The following is a 7,919-nucleotide window of genomic DNA, read 5'->3' on the forward strand; positions in this document are numbered from 1 at the left end:
CTATCCTCCCTTTGAAGCTCTTCCCATCAAAAAGTAAAACCTATCATTCAAGCTCTTAAAATTAGAGCTTGGTCAAGTGACTTGTTTTGGCTACAGAACAATAACAAATACAATGCCAGCTAAAGATTGAAATGTACTGGCACATTGGAGTTTGTTCTTTCTTAGTGATCTTGGGAACCTCAAACATATAATATGTGGAATCAGTGAGACTCAGTGAATAAAGGCACTTCCAAACTGACAATCTGACCTGGCTACCCTGGACAGTGTAATGGTGGAAGGAGAGAACTGGCTCCTGAAAATTGTCCCATGAGTTGAACAGGTGTATACCACACACATACACACACACACACACACACACACACACACACACACACACACACAAATATATGATGTGAGGGATATTTAATACTATGTGGAAAAGGCTAAGCTAGCAGACTAAATTATAACGTTTGCCCAAATCATCCCTGTTATTCCAACAAAAGTCAATTAAACTATCAAATATGTGGAATGAAACTATACTATACTATGCTGACCTAGACTGCTAGAGCCAGCTATATAAACCATATAAGTGAAACATATAATCAAATTGTATTGCAGATGATAGTTATGAATTTTATTAAATACATAACATCCTATAGATTTAATCATTTAATTAATCTAGTAAAGTATATGTTGTGTAGATTTATTGTTAAAAACAACAAATTTACCAGTACACACACATACACATGCACACACACACACACACACACCTATTTGGATTAATTTGGCCTAAATTACAAAAAAAAAATTAATTAAAGCAGAAAATTAGAAACTGAGATCAACAAAAGTATAATAACAAATCAAACATTTTAAAAACTTTAAAGTTTAAGGAATACATAGAATATTTTTTAAATGTTCATAACAAACAACATGGAAAGGAAATCAGAAATGTTTTGAATTAGAAACAAATTTAGAATTGATATCATTTGTGCACCTTGCGCTACAGCTGAGGAAACAGGGAAAGAAAGGTAAATGACTTCCTTATGTTTTACAATCTTTACACCAACTCTGAAAAAAGTTCCATGGCGCTGTGAATGCCTCTTGATTCTAACCCCCAATCAAATTGCAATTTCAGAACCTTGGGGAAATTGAGTTTAGAAATTTTAAATCAAAAAACTGCCTGACACTTAGTAAGAGTTCAACATATGAAAATCACAAAGAGCTAAATGATGTAACGAGCTCACAGCTAGTCCAAGGAACTCTCTATAAACATGGGCTCAATTCCAAAATTGCACCCTTGTGCTCTTCCTCTGAAATACAGGGAAAAAAAACTAAAGTAGACACAATTTTGGAAGTGGGAAGGATAGATGCATTCTCATTGGCAATCAGAGATAAAAAGAACTTTGTTAAAGCCTTAGATTTCTTTTCTGTGCCAAGCACTCCTAATGGAAAAAAATGTGCACAGCTGAGATGAAAATCCTCTAGAATTATGCATTCAGCTTATTGCTATAAACCAACCACCTCAAAACTCAGTGGCTTAAAACAACAACAATTTATCACTTCATACAATTCTATATGTCAACTATGTAGTTCTGCTGATCTCTATAAGACTTACATTTATTTGAGTAGCAGCCAAGCTATGGACTGATTCAGGCAGAACATATGGCATAGATGAATTTGTCCTGCCTTGTGGCTCTTTAATCTAACTTCTCCTTATGAAATGGAAGTCCCAGGGCAGTATGTGAAGAGAATGGCGGCTCTGGAGCCCCTCCCTATACTGCATTCTATTAGTCAAGAAAAGTTAGATGGGCAACTCCTACTAAAGGGGCATGGCAAAAGATCCAGCTTTTTGATTAAAAAAATCAAAATTTGGTGCTCCCTTTTATTTTTATTTTATTTTTTATAAAAAACACACATTGTACATATTTTTCTTTTTATTAGATATTTTCTTCATTTACATTTACATTTCAAATGCTATCCTAAAAGTTCCTTATACCCTCCCCCCAGCCCTGCTCTCCTACCCACCCACTCCCACTTCTTGGCCCTGCCCTTCCCCTGTACTGGGGCATATAAAGTTTGCAAGACCAAGGGACCTCTCTTCTCAATGATGGCCAACTAGCCCATCTTCTGCTACATATGCAGCTAGAGACACGAGCTCAGGGGGTACTGGTTAGTTCATATTGTTGTTCCACCTATAGGGTTGCAGACCCCTTCAGCTCCTTGGGTACATTCTCTAGTTCCTCCACTGGGGCCCTGTGTTCCATCCTATAGATGACTGTGAGCATCCACTTCTGTGTTTGCCAGGCACTGCCTAGCCTCATATGAGACAGCTATATCAGGGTCCCTTCAGCAAAATCTTGCTGGCATGTGCAATAGTGTCTGTGTTTAGTGGCTGATGATGGGATGGATTCCCGAATGGGGTAGTCTCTGGATGGTCCATCCTTTAGTTTTAGCTCCAAACTTTGTCTCTGTGACTCCTTTCATGGGTATTTTGTTCAATATTCTAAGGAGGAATGAAGTATCCAAACGTTGGTTTTCCTTCTTCTTGGTTTTCTTGTGTTTTGCAAATTGTATCTTGGATATTTTAAGTTTCTGGGCTAATATCCACTTATTAGTAAGTACATAATCTAGTGACTTCTTTTGTGATTGGGTTACCTCACTAAGGATGATATCCTCCAGATACATTCATTTGCCCAAGAATTTCATAAAGTCATTGTTTTTAATAGCTGAGTAGTACTCCATTGTGTAAATGTACCACAGTTTCTGTATCCATTCCTCTATTGAGGGACATCTGGGTTCTTTCCAGCTTCTGGCTATTATAAATAAGGCTGCTAAGAACATAGTGGAGCATGTGTCCTTATTACCAGTTGGAATATCAAAGTGTAAGCCTAAAAAACCTTTTCCTCCCCAACTTGCTTTTGGAGCACAGCATTTCATCACAGCACTAGAAACCCTAAGGCAGCATGTAATTTAAAAATAACAACCATTTATGATGTTTAGTAAGTACTAAGCACCATTCTAAGTACTTATTTTACATGATTTGAGTCATTTTATCCCACAACAGCTCCATGAAGTTGATACTATTTTCAAGTGAGTAGACTAGTATACAAACTAACTTCAACACAAACTGAGGTTAGTTGCTAAGGGCAGAGCCAGTTTTTGAACTAAAATATTCCTGTCTTCAGGATCTAAATCCCTAATCCCAAGAGTCCTACAGAAGTCTAGGAAAATACAAGAAAAAGTCTATGAGGGAATCTTAAGATCATGGTCAGGATAATGTTTCTTGGAAATAAAGAAACATAAGAGTGAGGTCGACAAGGCCTGTGAATAGACAATCCACAAGAGGAAAAAAATGGCATGCAAAACATGAAAGTATTTGACTACTAGATAATATAATAAGGACAAAGAGAGCGATCATATCTTATCATATCTTTTGATATTATCTTCTTGCTTGTTGAAAGATAAATTGGATATGGCATCTTCCAAAGTGATTTGAATATGTAGATATATTCAATTATACATATTTAAGTATGCATACATTTTGATCCAACTATTTTACTTATAACTTCTCCATAAAAATAATTAAGTAAAGAGTGGGTATAATGACACACACTTTTAGTCCCAACACTCAAGAAGCAGAGGCAGGCAAATCTTCATGAGTTCAACACCAGCCTGGTCTACATACTAAGTTCCAGACAGACAGATCTACACAGTGAGGCCATTCTCAAAAAAAACAAATAAAAAGCAGATGAGGACTTATAGCCTCAGGCTAATGAAACTTACTTAAACATTGTTTATATTTACCAAATTATGACAAAATAAAAGGCATGTATGTCCACTTAATGACACAGAAAAAAGATCATAAGATTCTGTTAAGGAAAACAGAAGGTTTAGAAAATTGTCTAAATAGTGTAATCTCAGTTATAAAACATACTCGTATATTGTACTTGTTTGCACATATATGGGTTTTTGGAAAGTTTTTAAACTTTTACAAATGTTATATTTTAGTTTCTATGTTACTTTTCATATATTTTTGTATTGCTGTTCTAACCATGTAAAAAGCTAATAGCCTCATTTCTAAAAGTTTAGAGAACTGAAACTTTTCTTATATAACATGATTCCTTCAAAGAAAAACTGAAAAGAGAGACCTTTTGTTCCCCATCTTAGTAAACATGTGACTGATTTTGATAGAAATATGGGGGATTGGATTAACTGTTACAAAGTAGGGGCTGTTTGATAGTATGATCACTAGGTCATGACTTCATGACCTTTAACACCATACCCCCTATTTAGTCTGCTTTCTAATCACCAGTCATCTGAGAGCTAAAAATATGACAAATCACAGCTGCCCAGAGCTCATCAGCCAATCCAATTCAGGAGATAAAATCAGCCCAGTAATATATACTTTAAAATGGGTTTGGAGGGAGACAATGAGAGCCTAAGAAAACTCACTTTATAAGTGCAGGCAATTAGCAGTCACCACATTGCAGGCCTTCTTAAGCAAAGATGTCACATGCTTAGAGCCAGGGACAGTAAGAAGCTGCAGAATGTCTTCGCCTGCTGACTGATGAAAATGACTGACGCTGGGGCGCCAGCTGAAAAATCAATTATTCACATCTACCAGGCAGCTGCCCCCTACACAGCAAGCAGCAGCAGGTCTCAGAAAGGGGAGATTGTTGTGGTTTGTTGTTAACATGCACTATCCATTTCTCTGGACTTGGAGCTCAACAACAGAAAAATCAAAAGGCAACTCCAAAATTAAAAAAAAAAAAAAAAAAAAAAAAAAAAAAAAAAAAAACAGAAAAGTTGAGCACCACCTGCATATCAATTAATGGCAAGGATTCCTTATCTCACCACTGGCCCTTATTAGATTCCTATTGTATCTCCTAGAGTAATAAGAACCCAGAGTTTTATGACATTCCTAATTACTAGAGTACTTAAATAATGTCTTGTAATAGACATTTATGTTCAAAAACTCATTACCTATTTGTCATTATTTCAGCCATGTCCTCTCAGGTCTCTGTGACCTGTGGGTCCAAAAGGTTCTCTTTATAGATGTAAGGCTGCCTTTTCAGAAGACCAAACATGATCAAGGAAATATAAAGCTTCTTTAGTCAGATTATTGGTGTGGGGTGCATTTTAGAAAATTTGTATGACTCGAATGTCTGCTAATACTTATAAATAAAACCCCTAATGTGATTGCCTTGTGGGAAAATATTGGGATACAAAATAGTAAAGACATTTTTATAAAAATCATTTGACAGTTTCTCATAGTTTTAACTTCATCATGATACGGGCATCCCACTCCCAGATGCAATGAAAATTAATGTTCACATGAAAACCTGAGCATGGCTGATGGCAGTAGCTTTCTTCATAATATCTCCAAAATGGAGATAACTACATTTTCCCTTGCTGGTGGATGGAAAATGGATAAAATAGTTTGCATAAGCAGATTAGAATATTGGTCAGTAATAACTAGGAATAAACGACTAGTGCAAACAAATTGATGGATGAATCTGATAGACCACTGTTTCAACCTGTGAGTCATGATCCCTTTGGCAAAGCTCTATCTCCAAAAACATTTACATTTTGTTTCATAACAGGAGCAAAATTAATTATAAAGTAGCAATGAAAATGAGATGGTTGGGGGTCACTACAACAGGAAAAACTGTATTAAAGAGTCACAGCATTAGGAAGGTTGAGAACCACTGTACTAGATTACGAGGTGAAAGGTACACCTCAAAGATGCATACTGTATTCCATTCACATGATATTCTGGTAAGGCAAAATTGTAAGACTGGAAAAGAGACTATTAGCTTAACAGGCAACGCAGGCATAGGGGCAGAGGCAGAGCACAAATGAGCAGCTAGCAGGAGTTATTTGGAAGCAAATAAAACAGTTTTGTATCTTTATTGTGGTGGAAGTTGTATTATTGAATGTGTTTGTGAAACCCCACAGAGATATAGGCTAGCATGGCAAATTTTACTATATGTAAAGTATACTTCAGTTTTCTTAATTGAAACAACTAAGGTAGGTAAAAGAACCCCAGGAATGCTTACTCTGGCAGCACATACGCTAAAATTGGAATGATTACACAGATTAGCATGGCCCTTGTGCAAGCATGACGTGCAAATTCATGAATCATTTCGTATTTCTTTTTTTAAAAAAGAAGCTCAAGGAATCCATCTACAAAGCTAAGCCACTTTGTTGCTCATTCCAGGGCATTTAGCTTGTTTATCATCATCTTTACTTAGCCTCATTCTCCCTGTCACATCTGCAGCTGGAGCAGAAAGGACTCTCCAGAATGTATGTCTTCTTTCAAAGCTTTATTACCATGGACAGAACATCCAGCCAGAGCCTAGAGAAAAAAAAATAATGCATTCATGGTTGCTCAATTTTTAAAGACTTTCCTACCAAGAACTTCCAGAAAGAGTTAGAAGAAACAAGCAGGTCTGTGATGTAGAGTGATGAGCAAAAATTCAGGAGTTGGGTGAAATTTTAGGAAACTTGTCACTGCTTCCACAGAATGATCTTTAACAAATGCTTCACATTTTCTATCATCAAGGCCTCTGAGTGTTGGGGGAACAACAAAAAATGATTCAGGAGTCTTATAAAAGTGCAGGAGGCAGAATAAAGGGAATCCATGGAAGCTCATAAAACACCCATATGTTAGCAATAATGGGAAGCCTTAAACCCAATGCTGATGATATGAGAGGAGGAAGTGATATTGTTGCCAGGGAACCAGAGAGATACAGAGATGTAGAGGAGGATTTTCCTAGTATGTACTGTGATCATGAAAGATGACCCAAAACTAAAATCATGGGTCCCAGTTAGAAGGCAATAGGAAATAACAAATCTGCCATTTCTTTTCTAAGACTCCAGGTTCTTATAGTTGCCAAATGTAATACAAGAGTGCCTGGCGATGAGAGCTATAGTGATGATGGCCTTGGTGGTCAGTCTCTGCGATCCAGATCAGAAAGGGAAAGAAAACAAACCCCAGAAGGAATAAAATTGCCAAATTAAACTAAGAATAGTAAGGACCTTATTATTTATCAGAGTCAACTTTTAAAATCCTTTGATTGAGCACTCTGTCCCCTCCATATTCTTCAGAAACCCCACCTTCACATGGAATAATTCATAATTCCTCAAACATATGATTATCTTCACACACTTTGGCTATGATCCAGGTAAACTGGATGTTACTCACGGTGTACACTCAGCATCAGAAGCACTGAAGATTGGTGAAAAATTCTTTTTGGCTTATTGTTGTTGTCTGTCAACAGTTTAACCAAGATGCTACAAAAGAAGAAACATCTGAATGAGTTTACTTTTAGAGCTACATAGATGAGGGTTCCAGAGATTTGTTCTAGAAGAGTTTTCAGCCACCTGGTGGGACTTCCTTCCTTACTCTAATGTCTCAGGTATAGAATTGTGGCTATGTATACAAATAGAATAGAGCATGAAACAGAGAGAGTCTAGAATCATTTTAATATATTTTCACTCTGTATATGATGATTCCTGACTCAGTAATTGTATAAGAAGAAGGTATATATATATATATATATATATATATATATATATATATATATACATGTATCTTTTTTAAAGTTTTATAATCTTTTTAAAAGTTGTATATTTACTCGCATTAGTCTGTGTATAGTTCCAGATTCAATAGAAATAAAAAAACACAATGCAAGAGCAAAAAAACAACAAAAGAGAACATGTCAAATATAACCTCAAGCAATGTTGTCCTCAGAAGTCCAAAAACTACATTCAGCACTGATACTGCCATCCAACAACTCATAAACCCTCCAGCTCCACCACTGGACTCCCAATGGTGGTCCCATCAGGCCAGTTCTTGAGAGGATCGAAGGAGTACTTAGCTATTCATTCTGTCAAAACATTAATGTTCTTTATCCACCAGGTATTGAGTTGTTAGG

The 7,919-nt window shown here is 36.4% G+C and overlaps 1 non-coding gene across 1 annotated transcript; it reads left to right on the forward strand.

The window, feature by feature from the left end:
* The first annotated feature begins 6,030 nt into the window (after positions 1-6,030).
* Positions 6,031-6,135, forward strand: LOC115063171. The gene has a single exon (XR_003843064.1). It is a non-coding gene; the product is annotated as a U6 spliceosomal RNA (small nuclear RNA).
* The last annotated feature ends 1,784 nt before the right edge of the window (positions 6,136-7,919 follow it).

Source organism: Mus pahari, chromosome X (assembly GCF_900095145.1).
Source record: "Mus pahari chromosome X, PAHARI_EIJ_v1.1, whole genome shotgun sequence".
NCBI lineage: Eukaryota > Metazoa > Chordata > Mammalia > Rodentia > Muridae > Mus > Mus pahari.